This window comes from Gambusia affinis, linkage group LG18, assembly GCF_019740435.1.
Source record: "Gambusia affinis linkage group LG18, SWU_Gaff_1.0, whole genome shotgun sequence".
NCBI classification, from domain to species: Eukaryota; Metazoa; Chordata; class Actinopteri; order Cyprinodontiformes; family Poeciliidae; genus Gambusia; species Gambusia affinis.
In genome coordinates, this window is record NC_057885.1 from 4926704 (window position 1) to 4946339 (window position 19636).

The 19636-nt window shown below is 42.3% G+C and overlaps 1 protein-coding gene across 6 annotated transcripts in view; it reads left to right on the forward strand.

The window, feature by feature from the left end:
* Nucleotides 1–19636, forward strand: part of nrxn2b (neurexin 2b) — a 746427-nt gene that overhangs the window by 647641 nt on the left and 79150 nt on the right. The window lies entirely within an intron of this gene.

The following is a 19636-nucleotide window of genomic DNA, read 5'->3' on the forward strand; positions in this document are numbered from 1 at the left end:
ATGTACTCAGTCACAATTCCACACAGAGCTTCTCCACAGCTGTTTATGACCTTTCATAGCTCTGACTTTGGTGAACTTTTTGAGTTCTCCTTTTAAGGTCAGCCTTCTCCTTCCTTCTCCTGTCCAGGCAGAACAGTTAAAGAGTTGGCGATTTTCCTGTCCCTTCATTTTAGGGGGCTGCTGTAGCTTGAATACATTATCCAAAGTTTTATGACTGCAGCAGTGGATTACAGCAGGAAAGTCAGTAAAAACACACCGCAAATGTTTCTGTTCGTCCTTAAAGTTGATTACAGTGAACTTTCTGTGGAACGTAACTCCTAATTATTTGCAGAAAACCTGCGAATCTTCCTGTCGAGCATATCGAAAGTATTTAGATCCCTTTAATTACGTCTTTCTCATCAATAATGTCAATAAAAGACAGTTTGCAGTTGTAACACAAAATCTGTGGAGATTCAGGTGGAATTAACACGTTTAAATGGGGGTATTACACAAAATCAACTTTTTTATGCTTTAAATTATGTTATAATGTTGTTCCCTCATCAAAAATATACCTGGAGAGTTTCTTTAATTCTTTCAAAATTCTTTGAATCTCCTGTGCCAACCATTCTCACCCAAAGCAACGCTGTTTTAGCCAAAGCTAAATAAGTTGTTTTTGATAAATGAAGCAATTTCATAACAACTCAGAGTGACATAGTTACTTTATTTTGTAATAAAATGACACTATACGCCTGGAAAATGCATAATACTTCCCCTTTCTCATGTGGATGAATACAACTGGAGTTTGAGCTTATATCTCTTCTCTTTTGCCCTCTGGGGATCACCAGGGTGAATTAATGTGTTTTTCAAAGGGGGTGTGAATACTTGTAGAGCACTCTAACAAACTGGTAGGGGCTTGGTTCAGGAGTCATTCTCAAGAACCTCGGAGACTTCGAGTGGAGAAACATGGACAGTTTGTCTGACGGACACTTGATCTGCAGGTGGGGTCAAGGTTAACACAAGCCAGACAGAGCGATATTTAGTCCAAAGGCTAAGCCACAGATTCCCCCTGCCATCTTTTCTAACCGATCATTGTCATTTTGTTTCACCTCAACCATTCTAAAAAAAAAAAAAAAGAAACAAATGATTGTTGTTATTTAGGATATGGTGAGAGAAAGAATACCTCAAGTCTTCAAAAAAATCCCAACAGACCAAAAATGTCTTGCTGATACATCCTTGCTAACCGTTGTTGCCTGAAATATTAAAGAAAAAAAAAAACTATCTACAAATTAAGCCAGTTCGAGCACAGGGGAGGTAAATAAACCTGCTTTTTACAGCATCAGATTGGGCGAGCGCTCTACGGCCCATTACCTTTGCTAGATAGCTGTCTGTAAGATATGAGAGGTTCTTCAATAAAGAGCTCAGGGTTTGCGTCCAGCAGCCATTGATAGCGTTTGATACGGTGGAATCAGAGCCCCCAGGCTTAGCTTATGCACTCTAATCCTCGTGGAGAGATAACGCCAGACAGCCTTTAATGTGGCGCGCACGCACAAGTATTTCCTCACATCCCATCAAATACCACTCAGAGTGCACAACCTGAAGGGCACAAACAGTGCACACGCGCATTTACATACGCCCTAAAATCTCTGATACGAAGCCGTCGTCGCATTTGATGTTATCTCCGAAGTCCACACGCGCTCGCAAACAAGCACCCATTCGTGCGCGGGCGCCGTGAAAACACTCGCGGTGCCAGATCAGAGGCATGTTGGTTATCTGGAAACAGGACTCCTATGTAAGGTCTGTCGTCGCTCCCTAAACAGGGAGGGGAGGGGAGGCAGATGAAGTGAATTGGCTTCCAGACTTGTAGTCGCGTACACGCAGCTGCCTTTTTACTGCCAGTGAAGCGAGAGGCGATCAGTGTTGTGTTTTACTGCCGTTTCTTCGCCGCTTGCTTCATGCTGTAGCGGAACATCGGAGGCATCAGTCAAAGACGTGCCTGATGCTGAAGAGTCGCGAGCGTGTGGCATTTTAACAACTCCATAAAGCATTTCCAGCCACGCCCTGACAGGCGCTGACCTGTCGGATCAGTGACGTCCATCTCTGTTATGCTTTATCTCTCCAATCGGGGAACAACCCACCATCACCGTCTTCATCGTCCAGCACGTCCTGCAGCCGAAGTCCGAAAAAGCCGCATGATGTCACAGATGGCAAACCTCCAAAACAAAGACATAGAGTCAGTGTACACCAATTAATGGCTGCAATTTCTTTTTGAAAATGAACTATTAGATGTGTTAGAATTGTATATTTACACCCAGAGGCCTCATTTTTTAAAATGTAAAGTTTACATTAAATAAAATACACTGCAAAGTTAGAATAATAGATATTGATAATGAAAGGGACAATGTTCAAGAGAGAGGCAAACAGAAAAGAGAACAAAGGGAAGCAGACAGGACTACCAGCTGGGTAATTCTTATGCAAATTTTTTGATTTAGTAATTTGGAACAAAAATGAGAGGAGTAGGAACAAAAAAAAAACTTTGAATAAATGGCTTCATCTTCAAAAAAAAGGAAAGAATATTGATTGTGTGATGCTCAGATGATGAAGAACTCACTGAAATGTGTGTGTAGTTCATCAAATGGAAACAAAAGTTGCTTAATGTACAGCACTGCCTGTGAAATGTTTTCAACCCTTGATGAGGCATAAACTTAGTCCAACTAAATTGAGAAGCAAACAGCAATGTGGTTCAAATCCATATGTGAACACCAAGCAGACCGGAGGCCGCTCCAAAAGCATGGAGCCCACTACAGAGCAGGGCATTCTGGGTAAATGCAATCAACGCAAACGCACTTCTCCAGCCCTAGCAGTAGAAATGACTCCTCGTCTTTTGACCTGCAGGAACCAAAGTTGCAAAGTTTATTCTATTTTCAGCTACTTCTGTTCACTGTCACACTGCATTGTGACAAACAAACCAAAACCTTTGGAAAATGTGTTCCTGCTCCTCACCTGTGGTGGTGCTGCACCAAGAATCACTGAAGGAAACGACACAAAAACCTCTGAAGTAGACACATGAAATATAAGTAAGAATGGACTGGCGTCAGATTTTATAAGATTTGTTATTTGTCTTTGGAGAAGAAAACATGATCAATTTCTCTCTACACACATGAGTTTGTTTTGGTTGCATTTACCCAGAATGCCCTGTGCTGTAGTCCACTTCTTGCTTTTGTGAAGATCTCTTGTCTGTTTGGAACTGACATATGCATTCAAACGGAGGCCTAGGCTTTTAGGCAGGCTAGACTTTGCTTTTTGGTCCTCATCAGAGTTAGATCACATTTCCCCAAACAAACCAGACTTTCAGGGCAAACGGACTCCAACTAGCGTTCATTTAAAGCAGACTAAGCAGGGCTGGTGTTGAATGCACCCTTCATTTTCTCCCCAAAAATATGTTTGGCTTTGCACTAAGTTGTAGGGGTCATAGGTCATGTAAAAGGTGGAAGAAGTTCTTTTGTGTCATCACAGTAACCTGTGGGGGCTTTCTACGTGGTCGTGGCTGTGACTGTGGTTTTAGCGTAGCCAAGCTAAATCATGACCAGACGTTGTCCTCTGACAGGTTGAAAGGACAAAGATGTTTATTCATGGCGGCGCTCTGATTAAAAAGAGGCTGTAATGAGCGCCGCAGCTTCGGCTTCGGTTGGCACTCGTATGAAACGGACGCAGGTGCAGTGAGAATCAGACAGCGAGGCAGACGGGGAGACAACAGAGATGGGTGGGTTGAGGGAGAGGGCTTACGAAAAAAAAAAAAAAACATGGGAGAAGGCTCATTAGGAGAAACGCGGATTGAGGCAGATCTGCATTTTACTTCTGCTCTGTAATTAACAAATGGACTAATGGGAAAGAGACATGCACGTCTGCCAATGCCGCCGCAATTAACAGCGGTTGGAAAGTTTCTTTCTCCACGAATGCCAGGAGTGCAGGCCATGGCGTTCTGCTCATTGGATTCCTGTCTCCTGGCATTTTGCTTGGTTTCCTTTGTATTTTGCTTTTGACTTGTGTTTATTGCTCCAGGATTGAAAATACCCTTTTTTCTTAAAGCGTTCCCTTTCCTATGCATTCTTCTCTTTCCGTTATCAACCAACACTTAAAAGAAGCACTATGGAGCTTTTATAGAAAACCTTTTTGATATATTTGCTAAAACTGACACCATGACAGTGTAATATGAGACAGATAATCTGTGAAAAGATTGAAGTCCTCTGCCCTCTCCCAGTGCTACTATTGCTGTCTAAAGAAGTGCACAAAAAACAACCAATCAGAGCAAGGAGGAGGGTCTTATCACTGTCAATCAACCCCATGTAATTACTGTTCAACATGCTAAGGGCAGAGAAACAAGTTACCGTCACAGAGAAACTGTTTGGCCACTGTCATCAGTGGACATGCTAACTAGCCTTAGCATTCACAGAAGGCTACAGAGGGGGAAATGAAAGACATAAAGTGCAACATTCTTTCAAATGGTTCAAAAAGTGTAAATTGTAATTTTGAATATAATGTAAAAAAATGAAGCATGACGTCGCTCAGAGCCCAAATTAGACTGAATAGATCTGCTCTCATGGATTGGCCACATTGTCATCGATAGCCAATTTTCTTCAATATCAGATCTGATACAGATATGGGTTTGGTTCACCTCTCCTTTAGAAGAGTTTTGGCCTCCTGTTCTTTGCAGAGTTGATTCTGTTCTGTCAAATTTCCTCTAACAACTTGTTTAGGGAGATGCCCCAATCTGATGCCCATGCATGCTTTTAGTCTGATTTAAGTGCAAACTGGGACTAAGCCTAGAGGTATATTTTGTGTTTTTTACTTGATTACGTCATGGACTGCTGTGATTGTCCTTTTTGAAGACCCAGGTGCATCTGTATTTAAAATAAATAAAAAAGACATTCTTGACGATTCCCAGCTGAATAACAGAATTATTAGCTCCATCAAGTTGTGCAGTTTCCGAATCAGTAAAGCGTCTGGATCAGTCACACCACCAGTGCTTTGTGTAACCGTTGGGATGATGATTTCTTTCTATGCTGTTTTGGAACAACATATAACTGGTACACACCTATCAAACATTTCTGCCTTTGTCTTGTTATTCCACAGAATGTTTACCCAAAGATTTTTTTAGATTAACAAGATGTGTATGTTACGTGGTTCTCTGTCAGCAGTGGTTTCAGTTTGGGCCTCAGATCTCCCAAGGTGTCTCACTCTCTCTTTCTTTTTCTTTTTTTTTATTGTTGAATCGTGAACACTTACCCTAACTCAGTCAATTGTAGCCTGCAGTGCTTTAGATTCTTTTATAATCTCCCTGAGTGAGTCATCGATGTGCTCTTGGAGTCATTTCAGAGCAAGTCAGCCAGTCCTTGGAAGATTTACTACTGTTGCATGTTTTCTTCATTACCTTTTCACCATGGTGTCTTGTGTTTTCTTTTCTCTCTCATTGAATCAAACCATCACTTAAAAAGTAATACGATTTTACAAAACTGTAGCTGGTTTCATCTGCTCATCTGGACATTCATCTGCTCAGGCTGCATGGGCAGTCCTGGTCCTGGAGGGCCGGTGTCCTCCAACTCTTAGACGTCTCCCTGGTCCAACACACCTGAATCCAACAGCTGAATCACCTCCCGAGTGCAGTCAGGTTCTCCAGAGTTCTGCTAATGATCTCATTATTTGACTCAGGTGTGTTGAAGTAGAGATACAACTAAAAGTTGCAGGACATCGGCCCTCAAGGTCCAGGAGGGCCCACCCCTGATATGAACCTTTTAAAGATACAGTATGTACAGCGGTGCATTTCTTCAGAAGATTCACTGATTATCTGTCACAGTGACGACATAGTGACAGTTATGAAAAATGTTTTACATATTTCTCAAAACTGTTAGTTATTTTGTTTAATGTCCGCCTCAACGTTGGATAAAGAACCAGATCAAGATCTAGAGTTTAGTTTGAGGATAGACAGCTTTGCTAGTGAAACGCCTGGAATAATGAGCTGCTTTGTGACCCCCAGCTGCAGTCGCCCACAGAGCAAAACTAACAGCTTGTTTGTAAGTGTCTGTGCCTTCCTGTCGCTATACATCAGTTCGTGTGTGTGTGTGCATGAGCAGGCAGCAGGTGGTGTGTGTCACGGGTGGCTCGTGCAGGTGTCATGTGAGAACGGGCTGTGAGGTCTCCGTGCGAGATAAGTGACGACCCGCGTCGCCAGACTTGTCGGATCCAGTCTGTCCCCGCGCGTCTTTATCTCCCAAGTACACACCTATGGACGTACACACACCTCCGGGTGTGTATGTTGTTGATGGTCGCTTCTCCAAGAGCACGGTCCCTGCCCAGCGACGAGGAAATAAATGGAGATTTGGTCTGGCCAACCCGTGCGCCGATGTTTTTTCTAATGAAATACCTCTACTAAACAAAAAGATCTGCAATAGTTCTTCCTCTGAGGCTGTTCTCTTATCGTCGTATCACTTGTCAGTGAGTATGCTAAAGCTTGGATTAATTACATCTTTGGAAGCCACTGTTCCTTCCAGTTCCATCTACCGATTTGTAAAGCCTCTGAACTAACGCCCACATGTGGCCTCAGAGGCTGTGAAACTGTTGAATAGAACTTATTCATAAAGATCTGATTCAGTTAGTCACACCTCGTAATGCTGATGGATGTAAAGAGTGGGAACGCTCAGGGAGATGTCAGGTGTCAGGACAGACTTAACCCCGTGTCGCCTAGTGACGCAGGACACCCGAGGACGTTTCCACCTCCGGTTGGAACTGGGCTTTCCTTCCTCTCCACTGTAACTCTGGGAGAACTGCAGAAGGTTTGACCCAAATGGGAAGTTTTTTAGGGGGCAGAGGCAGCTGACTCAGGATGCTTAGACTCAGCCTCAGATCAATAAGGCATGACTCAGATGGAGCACTGGGCGACGTGGCTTAAAAATAAAACACCATTGTTCTTCTTTCTTAAAAAAAAAAACCTGACGATAGACGGAAAATACCCTAAAAAACTGGATGTCTGTGAGTTGACCTGAATTCAAAGTGGAGGAAAAAAAGAAGTTGTAAGACACACTTGTCAAACAAGATGGTGGCGTTAAGAGGTGCATTGGTGAGAAAAGAGAAATCCAAATTTTCCATGTATTTAATCTTCTACAACAGTTTATCGCCAAGCTCTAACCACCAGGAAGACAGAACACTCAAGGATAGAGTTTGAAGACGTAGATTGTAAAACAACTTCCCAGGAGTAAAACATAGAAAGATTATGTGACAACTCCGAACCTATAATGACAGAAAGGACTGGCCAAGGACTGTATTAATCCAATAAGAGGCCAATGTTGTCATGGTAACTGTGAAGGAGCTGCAGAGAACCACAGCTCAGGTGGGAGAATCTGTTGCCAGGACAACTGTCCTAGAAATCTGATCTTTACAGAACAGTCGCTGAAAGAAAACCATCATTGAAAGTAAAGTCAAAAGAAGTTCTGTTTGCAGTTGGGCTGCATGTTGTCTGAGGTATATGACACCTCAGACTCCACATCCTAAATTATTTAACCTTCATGAGTTTTATCCTGCAGCCGTCTGCGCTGGTGGAAAGCCCACATTATTCCCTCCCAGCTTTTAAATGTCCCTCAGCACTGAAGGAATAGAGACAAGATGAGCCTCAGAGGGAGTTTTCAGCGTGAAAACCGCAGATGTACCAAGAAAACACCACCACTACTGCTTTTTCTTTTTTTAACATCTGATTTGCTGATTTTCACTCTCTGTCCTCATCTTCCAAGCACTTGTTCCCTCCATCCATTTGCCGCTCCTTAGCTCCAGACATTTATTTGGCGGCGGTGGCGGCAGTGGAGTGATCAGGTCTGTAGTGGGTCGAGGCTTTTCTGCCTGATTGTCTGATGAGTCGTCTGGATGGGCGTTGAGAGAGGGGAGGGGCGGATGTCTCGGCCGCGGCGAGAGAAGCCTCTCGTGCGCGCCATCACGCCTCTCAGAGCGGTAATGACGGGATCCGGACCTCCAGTTCATATTTGATGTGAGATGTCTTTATTTATTTAGGTCGCCTCTGTCCCCCTTCCCTCCACCGCTGGACTGTCATGGCATTTTTCTGTTTTATGCATCAGAAATGTTCTGACACTTACAGGGAGTGAGAGTCATCTCACTTGGATTTATAGGGAGGTAGCTGCAAGCAGGAGCAGGGCGACACACATGTGTAGGGATAGTGCAGTAAGTGCTTCTGCCCCAGCAGCACTAAACAAGGCCAACAGTCTGCAGTTATGGACAGTAAATAGAGCGGAGCACTGCCTGTAAATAACCAGCAGCACAGCCTCATAAATTGTGTGTGTGTGTGTGGCACTTACACACACAAGCTGTGTTGTTCCATATAGGTGGACCCTCCCTAACCCCCAACTTTCAAATTAGATGAAATTGGTGTCAAACGTTTGTGCTGGTTTGAGCAGCGAACATCTTCGCTGTCCTTTTAAAGACACAGTCAAATGTTTCCAGAGTTCATCAAAGGTCAAGCAGCCAATCCATAATTATACAATTCATTAAGTTAGGGGTGTAGGAGAAGCTACAGAGCTTTAGGTTTATCTCTAGTGATCCCTGGAATCGTTTCCTTTTTTTTTTTATCTCCTAAACGACACAAACAAAATTTTTTGCCGCACAAAAGTAGTACAAATGTAGCACAGTTTATTGACACCATATTCTGTTTGATTTTCTAAATGTGGACCGACTGGCTGACCTTCAGTGATCCCTGGAAACATTTGTCAAATGTCTTTACAATGATTGCGGCACAAACAAATCTTTGTGCTGCACAAACGTTTGATAACCATTTTGTTGAATTTGAAGAAAGAGGGGAGGAGCAGCTTCGCCCAGGTTAGAGATGTTCCTTTTTGAGAACTCCACCTCCAAACGTTTGCTGCTCCCAGCAGTTAGCGGACGGATCCGAGCTCCCTCCAACCTTCACACTCCCACTCCCCCGCTCGTAGAGCATCACAGGTCAGGGCGGGTGTGTATGCGTGCGTGGCCGTGTGTGTGAACACAGTTAACACTGGCGTCCTTCCCAGTGACCCGATCAAGGTGGGCTTTCCCACCGGCTCGGAAATGTGAAGCTGGACCCGAGCCGGGAGCAATAATGCTGCTCGCTGATGGAGGATTTTGTGTTTCATGTGTTTAGAGCTGAAAATAAAAAAATAAATTAAATAAAATAAACCTTTACAAGGTCACAAAAGGATGAAGCAAATGAAGGGAGGAAGGAAAAAGAAATCAATCCAAACATAATTTGCTGCATTGAAGCCAAATGAGATATTTATTGATAGGAGTGAACATTGTTTCTGCTATTGTTCTGTACATTCGCAGGTTGTGTTCTGAGGACATTTGGAAAGTGCAGATGTTTTGTTTTATTTTTTTTTGCCAGAATGAAAAATTTATATTTATTCCCAGCTCAGCCTAACAGAGGGAAAACGTCTAACTGGATCAGAAAATTTCAGGAGGTCAGGCAGTTTACAGTGTAGATGTCTGATGCTTTTTCATTTAGTCAGTAGGATGACAGTGAGCTTTATGTAGTTTAACAGTATTTTTCTTAGCATGTGTATTCATAAAATAATGACATTTTGGACTCTGGAATTTGGGATTTTGTGCATTTGAGGTAAAGACTGTATAAATATATATATATATATATAGATAGATAGATATTTATCCAAACCCTAGAATTAACAGAGGCTGTACTTACTTTCAACAATGACTGCACGTATGCAAACATGGAAACAAACATAACACACAATACATAACGACTGTGTATGATAAAGTTCAAAGCAATATAATTCATTACAATGTGATAGAATATATCTTCTGATCTGATATGGTACAATGCAATACGGTATCCATTTGTTCTTTTACATCACAACAGTATTGTTTACAGAAAAATTTTAACCATAAAACAGTCATATTTGGTTAGTTTTGGAACCGACTGAGTCACTAAAGTTCTGTTACAGCTTCATCAAGCGGTGGAGCCGTGTATCTTTCACCCTAGCAGTTTGTATTCATGTTTCAGATGTTATTAGCCAATCTCACCATATTATTGCGGTAGGGTGATTCATAAAGTTTTTCAATTAGGATTCCGAAAATCTTACAGCCAATTTCCTGTAGCTCTGAGTAGCTTTGATATATACTGGACAGAAGTTAAAACATCAGGCAGTTTAGAGGTTTTAAAGCAGATTTGAACTATTCACAGTGTGATCTCTTAGCACTGCCTATTTAAAGCTACTGCTAAACATGGCTAACTTTGTCTTCTTCCACTCCTGTCTTGTCCTTGTAATAATTAGAATTTTTATCATGGCACATTTCTGTTTATGCATTCATACCCACACACACACACACACACACACACACACACACACACACACACACGTCTTCCCCTATAGCATCTCTCCTAGTCAGAGGGTTTGTTGAATGTGTTGTCAGGAAGCAGCAAAGTGATGCTTACACCAACTTATTCCTCTGTCACTTTTGAGAGTGACCATTAATTCCTCTCTCTGTGTGTGTGTGTGTGCGTGCTGGAAAAACTTGTGCCATGACATACGGTATATATGCGCAGTGGGTGTGTTGAGGAGGGAAAGAAAAAGAACAAATTGAAGGCCAGGCTATAAGTGTTCGCTATCACTGTCCTATCATTTACTTGGCATATGATTCATCATGGCTGACGGCCACTGAGCCGGCACGGCGGGGGTTGCTATGGCGACGCAGCTAAGGAGGACAGAGCACCTGCGGCTGGAGAGTCGGCGGTGTTTATCACCTGCTGGGGATGCGGGGTCGCGCTTCGGCAGGAGCAGCCGCCGACACGCGCGTTAGAGAACATGTGTTCACTTTGCAGCAACGCGTCACAGAAAGTACGCCAGAGTTGATGTAAGGTAAAAGCGCATCTGGTTACTCTTTAAAGATGACATTTTCCCAGAGTACTGATGATAATAGGACACCTTTCTCTGCTCCTTCGCTGTCAATGTGATTTTACACCTTCCTGTTGCTTGTTTGAGCGAAGATACGTCATTTAAAAAAAAAAGAAAAATAGCAAAGTTTGAGCCGACAAAGAAATTCACAGAGAATTGCAAGCGGATTAAAAATTCTACGAGCAAATGAAAAGCCTGGTATAAACTGTGCGTTTTAATTCAATGCCTCGTTTATTTTGATACAATGCGGTTGATTTCAGAGGACAGCGTTAGCAGTAAAGTGCGCTTCTAGATTAAGCCGTCGCAATAAGGGCACAGTCCACGCATTGTTGTTCTGCTCCTTGTTATTGGCGATAAAAGCCAACGGCAACATGTTCCTCTTTGTTCTAAGACCTCAAACAATAAAGTAACGTGTTCATAAATATAGGTGGCACCGTTCTGTACGTGAGTATCTCATGGTTTAATGAGATACGAACCATCACAGGAACAAAAACAGAAACTTTATAGCTGCAAGTTCCAGTGGATTTTATATGCGCCGTATTACCCACAGTGAACACTGAACTATGGGCAAAGTTTATGGTGGAATTCTTGTCTTATTTCCCACTGGAGACAGTTGCTTGCTTGAGAGGGCTCTTGCAGTCACAGCAGGGATAAAATGTGGCCGGAGACGCATGCTGCAGAAATTAGCATTAGAATTTGCATTTGTTCCTTCTTTTATTGCCACTTGTCCTTTCATATGGTTCAATTAATCAATCAATTTTATTTATAAACCATCCGTCATACTAAAAAAAGTTCAAAGTGCTGCTTTGAGCTGCACTGGTGGAGCTTCAGCTGTTACTAGAACGGAGACCATTCATAGATTTAAAGAGTAATAAGAGAATTTTAAAATTAAATCCCAACCTTAATTGGAAGAGAGATGTGATGTTCTCTTACTGTCTCGTACCATTTAAGGCAGTACAATTTAAAGATTGCACCGCTGCATGTTGCGGTACTTGTAGATGCTGTAGAGAGCGCTGACTGACCTCGAATAACAGCGAATTGTGAAAGTCCAGGCGCGAGGTTATGAAAGCGTGCCAGTTTCCAAGTCACACCTGGAGAGAAACGACTTTATCTTTGACAGAGAAAGATTCCACCACGCTGACTAGAGCAGGTACAGAAAGACCAGGAGCTTCTTAAAGCGACAGAGGCACAATTTCAAGGCTTCATTTCATTCAATGTATGTTGCATTTTTATAACTGAAGTTACCTGAATTTGCTATAAAATGGCACTATGTGCTTGGAAACACATAATGCCCCTCAAACAGGTCTCATCAGTGCTCACTTGTCTTCATCATACAAATCAAACTTTCTAAGAAGTTAAACTAGAGTTTCCACTAAAGTAATGCGTCATTGTTCCCTCCATTTTACAATTGTCTCCTCTTTTGAACACGTGTAAACAACAACAGATTCTTGATGACTTTGTGTCCACATTAGCATCTTGTTAGCACGAGATGAATTAGCAACAGGGTGTAGGTGTTGACATGTCGGTGGTTGAGTCTGGTCTTACTTTCTCACAGTCTGAATAAATTCTTGGACTAAACGTTCAACACCATATCGTTCGCCTCGCTTCTCAGAAAAGACGTGACGCAAGAGAGACTTTAGTTTTTTTGTCTCTCCTGTTAACTTCAAGCCGTCGTCTTTGAAGATTTGTGCCTGCCATGTAAACAAAACTCTCTCTCAACAACAGCCTCCTTTGCTCTACGAGCCGCTTTGTAGGTGCCCCAACAGTCACTCTGTTAGAGCTCTCTGAAGCAGCTACGCCTCATCGCGTTTAGGGGTGCCTTTTAAAAACGGTTCGGTCTTTTAAACACTTGGGTGATTAACCCGTCGTCGCACCAGGGCACCGCTTTCACTCGCCGCCCAGGCAGCGCGAGTTTCCGGGCTGCGACACAGTTCCCTTTCTCACTGGGCGATTCCATCAGCGTTCTTTAAACATTTCATCCACATTATGCATGACTGTCGCAGCCGTCGCCCAGGTGTTACACGGGCCAAAGGTTAAAAGAAAGCAATTTATACATTTAATTATTCATTATCGGTTGGTGTCTGCTGCATGATAATATGACATTAACTTCCATATCCTTTATACTTTTAAGATGATTTTTTATTATTTATTTTTTTTGGTTTTATTTAGTATAAAACTCTGTATATCCGCAGCAAGCATTCATTTACCCATTAATGTTTTCTCCTCACTTATCTGTGGTATTTATAGGGCTTTTACTGGAACATTTAAGGAGCGCTAATGGATAAGTGTCCATGGTCAGTTAACTCTGCTCGTGTCTTGCACAACCCAAAATCTCATTGAAGCTGTAATTGCGGCACCGGGATCAGAGAAGTAAACCGGGGAACAACAGTAATTTGTGCTTTTTGTTGTGGCCCAGGTGGATAATGAAGTGTAGCATACGGGCTTTGTTGCTCCCCTAATGGCTCGTTTCATTTATCATGCGCCTTTGTAGATTCGAACAAGCAATTCATTCTGACCTAGAAGCTAGGAAATTTAAACGGTGTCATTATCATCCACGGCGGTGATTAATAATCACCACTTTAGTTTGCATAAAACATCATCGGACGGCGCACCGTCTCTATCATGTCAGCTGCAAAATTAACTTCTCCCTCCGAGCAACATTCTTGGACTTTTTTTTTTCCCCCCCGATTTTGAAGGATATTTTCTCCTTAAACCAACTACACCAGATCGGAAAGACCATATTAAGTCAAGTTCATATTTTTCCTAGTGTAAACCACTTTGTTGGATCCTAATGGAACCTATTGGGTTTAAAACAATGCACTAACCAAAGATGACAAGATGCTAATTCTGCGATTCGAGTTGCAACAAAGACAATTTAGCCCATTTTAGGCTCAACAGAATTAGAACTAGACTGAAAACTATGAGGGAACCTAAAGGTTTGGCGCTTTCCTTGGATTGTCTCTCTTTTGGGAATTCAGCAGACAGGTGATCAGTTGGACGTGTCGGCAGCTGGGTCTGGTCTTAGTTTGCAGGAAAGGTAGACATTTGGTATTTTGATTTTAACCATGAAGCCTCTTATGTTTGAATCATGCAGAGTAATTGCTGAAAGTGTCCCACTGGGGGTATCTGAGGAGAAGTGGTGGACTGACTACAGACAAGTCCGGATGTGACCAAACACTCTGCGTACAGTGGCCTGTAAGAGGCATTCCTCCTGTCACCCCAACACTTAATCTAAAATTTTGTGTAGCAAATTACCTCCTGTGTTTAATTTAATCCCAATATTAATCCATATTTTCTGTGGCGGCTTTAGAGTTTTGTTTATGATCAAACAAACCTTTGTTCCTGGTGATCAAGAAGCAAAACGTTGAGCAGTTTGCTGCAGGATGGGGTTATGAAAACGTCTGATTTTGAAGACATCGATTAATAAACCTCTGAGATATTCCTTCTGTCATTATTGTGGCTTCCAGAAAATAGAAATAATTTGTGGTAATTCCCGCTGACCTAAAATGAGAGAAGTTTTGTCTGATGTGTCTCCAGACAATAATTTAACAAAAATAAAAAAGGTGTATGTAAACTTCTGGTTTTTGTCATGAAGTGCGGTGTATGAGGTGGTGAGGCAAACGCTAGACCCAGATGAAAGTGCAAATGAAAATGTTCAATGATGAAAATGTCCAGAATACAGACCAATAAAACCAGGCAGCACGGCAGAGCAGAGCAAAAACCAGGGCTCAAAACCGGTAGCAACTGGGTATCCCAAGGACAACAAAAGTAGGAAGACGTAACCTAGACGTAGGACCCGACAAAGATACAGACATACAGGTGACAATAAATACACAGAGGGTAATCAGGGAACGAGACACACCTGGGAACTAATCAAGGGGAGACAGGACAACACAGAGACTCAGACACACAGGAAACTCGAAATAAACACACAGAAAAACACGGAACATGACACTTTTGACTGATCTGAAACAAACTGTACAAAGAAAAAAGGGGGGATTTAAAAGTTTTACTGCAGAGGGAGTTTGAACTCTCTTGAAGTTGAATTTGTCGTATTGTTGCTGTTGTTGTCCACTTTATCGACAGACCTCTGTCAGCATTCATTGCAATCAACTCTGACTGGGGAGGGGGAAAAATAGTGCCGAAAAAAAACTCTCCACCAGAGAAAGGAGAAAACAAAGATTTCTTCTGTGAACAACAGCCGCAGAAATGTGAAAGTTTCTGAAAGGCGTCCTTGCAGCACTGCTGGCTTGGAAGCCGTCGGATTACGCAGGTGCGGAGCTAATAATCCTCGCACCCCGATTTCCAAAGACACGCCGCCGAAACAGATTAGGCTATCAGATTTACCGCTCATCTGGCGCTTTGCTTAAAAACATCGCGCTCGTGGCGCACAAGCCTTGATTAGCCAGCGGTGAGCTGCACGGCACGCGGCGGTGGGAAGGCAGGGCGGGAATGAAAGGACAACAAGGCAGCCAGCCAGGGACAGAGCTGTTTGCTTTATCCCTGTTTGCTCAGTTTAGCGCAGGGCAAATATTAGCCTGAGCGCCCTGGAGCCCGTTCTTCTCTGGCAGCTTCAACATCCAATTCTACCTGCAGAGACCAAAAAAGAAAAAAGACAAAAAAGCTGCTGGGGGATCTGAAGATAGAGGATGAATGGATGAGAGACAGCTGGGTAGTTGGGGGAAAAGGAAAAGGTAGTTGGGGAAAAAGTAAAAATAGCTGAAATGATGGAAAACAACATGAAAGAAATAGGAAGGGGCGGTTTGTGCCGTTGATCAATCGGCGGTCCAAATTAACGTAGCTGTTTTTTTGAGGACGTAGCTGGTAAATCTGCATTTGGTGGCACCTGTTCCCCTCTTAGTGTCTGAGAGCTTCTGTTTACTGACAAGTTCACCTTAAACACCACAGAAACCACTGGATGTGTGGAGGCTTTTCTTTCACTTTGATAAAAGAGATGAAAAGCATTGGGGTGGGTGGGGAGAAATAACATATTGATGCAAAGTTAATTTTGCAACAATATGTGTTTGTTTTCTCAATTTTACCCCACATGAAAACAGAGCCTGGCTAAAATATTCATGTGTTTTTTCCACGTCTCGTCACGATGCTGCTGCGAAGTTGACCGTATGTACACAGGCCGTAGCACTTGAAATGAAACACCATTCTCAACAATTCTTGCGTTTAGAAATCTGAAAGGTGTGGTGTGTTTCTGTATTTTGGAACATTAGTAGATATATTTTCACCTTTTACTCCAGCTACAGTTACCTTTTCTGCTTAGTTAAAAAGCTCAAGTTCAGTCATTTTACGTGGGAAGTTTCTGTAACGATCAGCTTTCAAGTCCTGCCACAGATTCTCAGTTGTATTTGGGCCTGGGCTTTGACTAGGTGTTGTGGAAAAAAATTAATTTTTAGAGCACTGTTAGATGAAACCACTCAATCGGGTTTATGTGCATATTGTGCTCAATACAGAGAGATTGTAAGACAGTCAGTAATGAAGAAGTTCCACACGAAAAGCTCTGACAGGTAGAGTCAACACATGAGTTTTATACCAAGGATAAGGATCCACAACATATCGGAGACAGTCTGGTTTTCATAAAGGTTTCTTCCTACAAAGTCCACAAACTTCCACAACTTGAAAAAACCTTGGAAGAGCAACAATCAAAAAGAAGTTTGGCGTGTTGGATGATTATTAAACTGTCTAGGACATCTGTATACATGTAGTTTTTGTACAGTAATTTCACAAAATGTAAAACAGAAAAATATTTTGTTTCACCTAATTTTCATAAAACAAAAAAATTCAACAAAAAAAATCTGAAAACATCATATCTCCATCTCCAAAGTGCCGTCCACAAGGTGGAGCCTTTTTTTTTTCCATGTTTTTCTACGGTCGGGTCCTCCAGGGTTGCACACGGGGGTCCCTACTGTAAAGCACCACATGTGACATGCATTTAATTAGAAGGAAGGTCCCTCACCTGCACCCGTGTGAAGAAACATGTCACGTTGGCAACTATGAAAGAAAAGCTTATGTCGCTTCCGGAGATGTAACTTCGACACATTAAACGCCTGCATTGTGCTTCCAGTTGGAAGAGACTGTGGCCAGCGTTTCTGAGACGGGAGAGGAGACGAGCGAAAACAAGCGCGACACAAAACATCTTCCTTTGATTCTGTGTGAAGGTCACAGTGTTTCCTTTGAATTCCAGCCAGCTGCCTGCCTCGCTGCCCCTCAGCTCAGGGAGACAGGCCCCTCCACAACAAGCACAAGCGCTCATATCAAAACAACATTTCACATGTCTCACACGTAGCTTCACACACAGTCAGGCAGCCGAAATAAAGAAGAAGGAAGTTGGCAGTGTGCAGCAATGTGTGCAAACTTCACTGACTAAACCGACACCAGATAATATTCTACGTAATAGCACTGTGATGATAACCCGACGGGATTACAAAATCTGCTGGACGATAGATCGTCCCAGAAGTTATTGCGATAAATGATAATATCGTTGTTTTGAGACCATTTTCAAGTAGTATAATATTAATGATGTACACATTCTCAAAGATCAATTAACTTTAAATTCTTATGAAGAACCAAAACCTTTTAAATATCCAAAACAAAAAAGCAAAACAACGGAAACAACAAATAAAGAGAATTAGGAAATCTCTGAAAACAAAAGTATCCTCAAAAAAACGAGCTAGTTGAGACCAAAGAATCAGACTCAAGACTTTTGTCATCTAGTTTTTGATAGAAAGAGAAAAGAAAAAAACAATAAATCACAAAAATGGGCATTATTGAGCTTTTTAATTTATCATGCAATTAATTGATGTATTGCTTATTGCGATAAGCCTTGCCACAATTCTTATTACTGAATCCATATCAACACTCCGCCTTCAAAAAAGAACTGTTCAAATGGATCGTGATGCCCACAGTGACTAAACGTAGTTCAGTATCTCTGACTCCCAAATTAGTTAAGCAATTTCCTCACACCTTTTTTTAAAAATATATTTGTTGGCCTTGTTGCATCATCAAGTAAGACAGGAGCGACCATGGCACAGAATTAACCCGTACAATGTCACAAAGGATTATTATTGCACAAAGCCTCTAAACAAAACACAGCTTATGCACGATATTCAAGGACTCCGATATCTCATTTCACAGTTTGCTGACTAGATTTACGCTGCCAGGCAGGAATAATCTACAGTCCTATTTTATTTTGACTTGATGCGCCCCTCCCCGCCTGCCCCGCTGCTCTCTGGGAGTCACTTCCTGCTCCAAATCATTCACACAAGCTCCTGGATCAATTGGACTTTTCCGACACCATGTTCGTGACTCGGGCCAACACAGGGACAAGCCTTGGAGGGAGCTATCGAGCTGAGGTCGAAGGCTCATGGATTAGAAAATTCAAAGTACGTCTCAAGGTTTGTTGGCGAAGAGATTGAGGACAGAGTCACTTTTGAGCTGAACTCACCGAACTTCCATTTTGAGCAAGAGTTTGGGGTTAGTTTAAGTCTTTTGTAAAGCAGATAAAATGTCACGTCACCTGCCAGTTCTTGCTTTGTTTCTGTTCTCACAATGACGCGCGGCGTAATGAGGCTTTGTGGCAGATACAGGGATTATTGCCATATCTTGGGAGTCTGGTGAAGGATTAACAGGAGCCAATAAATCCAAACAGCTGAAAGGGAAAAGAGAGACAGAAGAAGAAAACCAAAGTGGACAAGAAACTTTACAGGCATTGTACAACTTTTTTTTTTTCGTCCCGTAATTAGTCAGCCAAATAGGCAAACATCTCCAGATGTCTGGGGCTGTCGTTGGTAAAGAGGTGAACTGTGGGAGGATCAACATTGATTTCCACTGCCACAGTAACAGAGATCCTCTCCTAACTTTTCCTAAAGGAATAAACGCCCACGTTGCTTCGGTGCCGTGGATTCCAGCCCTACTCTGGCTTTCTTTTCTTTTTTTTACAACTTCTGCTTCTCAGAGACATTTTCTCGTATCACCACCTCGACATGCCCTCTGCCTCATACATTCATAACCCTCTCTTTCTGCCTTCTTTCTCTCTCCAGTCCTCCATCCATCTTTGAAGACCTGAAGATGCACCTACATAGACACTTTGCCCTATGAAATGTTCGGGTTTTCCTCGCACATCTCGATAAATTTAAACTGCCATCGCACACCTCTTGACAGCAATACCGGGGTGTAAATCACAACACTGTGTTGACACTAAAATACATATTCTTTTCATATCACAGCTCACTTGTAGTCGTCTTTCATGTGATAAAGCAGTGAAAGGTAGACCTGTCACGCTTGATGCATGTTTGAAGTTTAAGACTTTGCTTAAGGTTGAGAAACTGCAGAGATCTGAAGAAAGAGATCAGATTGGACATTGGAATCAAAATGTTTATGTGAGCACTATGTTTTCATGCGACAGCCTCTTATGTATCACGTTTCCACAGCATTGCATGAGCAAATTAGTTGAACCGAGTGGCAGAAAAATCTCTTTAGGCCTTTATCTCAACATCAGTGAGCGCTTACAAAACCCAGGAGGAATAGTCCCGTTTCGGTGGACAGCGCTACATGAGAAACAAAAAACAACAAAAAAACGAGGCAAATCAAATGACAGTATTTCCAGCAGGTTTTGGACTGTAATTTGGGTTTGCCTGAAGCTGAGCCTTTATATTATGTTGTTAAACAGCATATGGGGTGTGCAGATGTAAGTGACCAGATGTTGG